The sequence below is a fragment of the Alligator sinensis genome, unplaced genomic scaffold, assembly GCF_000455745.1.
Source record: "Alligator sinensis unplaced genomic scaffold, ASM45574v1 scaffold14_1, whole genome shotgun sequence".
NCBI lineage: Eukaryota > Metazoa > Chordata > Crocodylia > Alligatoridae > Alligator > Alligator sinensis.
The window spans coordinates 800,696-801,613 of NW_005842709.1; the positions used below are offsets into that span (position 1 = coordinate 800,696).

The 918-nt window shown below is 60.0% G+C and overlaps 1 long non-coding RNA gene across 1 annotated transcript in view; it reads right to left on the reverse strand.

The window, feature by feature from the left end:
- LOC112551984 overlaps window positions 1–550 on the reverse strand; it is a 12,844-nt gene extending 12,294 nt beyond the window's left edge. Inside the window, exon 1 of the long non-coding RNA XR_003096348.1 lies at window positions 398–550. This is a non-coding gene — a long non-coding RNA (uncharacterized LOC112551984). The remainder of the gene's footprint in view (window positions 1–397) is intronic.
- Window positions 551–918: the final 368 nt, after the last annotated feature.

Genomic DNA, 918 nt, shown 5'->3' on the forward strand with positions numbered 1-918 from the left:
TCTTTCCTGACGATGCAGGGGTCGGACTCGATGATCTATTGAGGTCCCTTCCGACCCTAACATCTATGAATCTATGAATAAACCTGGCTCCACCGATCCAAATTCCTAATGCCCTATCCCTGTGACTTAATGTGCACTTCCCACCACCATGGTAGCTGAAGCACTAAGGCTACTGGGCCAGGAGGCCACAAAGGGTACCTGGGCCTATGGGCCCCAAGGATCCCCCTGTGCCCAGCTACTCAGCCCTGGTGGCTCGCCCTACTTGGGTATTGAGTCCCAGCATTTTATCCTAGAGCTATAGTGGGCCCCGTCCGCCACTTGTTCCATCCCTCCTTGGGGGTCTTTGGCCACCCTCCGGCGACACCCGATGGGATCCCCGTTGGCCACGCCCCGTTACCTCCTCTCTGAGGCTTTACTGCAGTCTCGTCCTTTGATCCCCAGCGCCCGTTTGCCAGACGCTGCTTTCCCTGTGTCTGTAACCGGCTCCTCCGCTAACGCCGCTGCCGGTTCTGCTGCCGGCTCCTCTGCCGGCCTCTCTCCCGGCTTCTATGGTAGCTGAAGCACTAAGGCTACTGGGCCAGGAGGCCACAAAGGGTACCTGGGCCTATGGGCCCCAAGGATCCCCCTGTGCCCAGCTACTCAGCCCTGGTGGCTCGCCCTACTTGGGTATTGAGTCCCAGCATTTTATCCTAGAGCTATAGTGGGCCCCGTCCGCCACTTGTTCCATCCCTCCTTGGGGGTCTTTGGCCACCCTCCGGCGACACCCGATGGGATCCCCGTTGGCCACGCCCCGTTACCTCCTCTCTGAGGCTTTACTGCAGTCTCGTCCTTTGATCCCCAGCGCCCGTTTGCCAGACGCTGCTTTCCCTGTGTCTGTAACCGGCTCCTCCGCTAACGCCGCTGCCGGGTCTGCTGCAG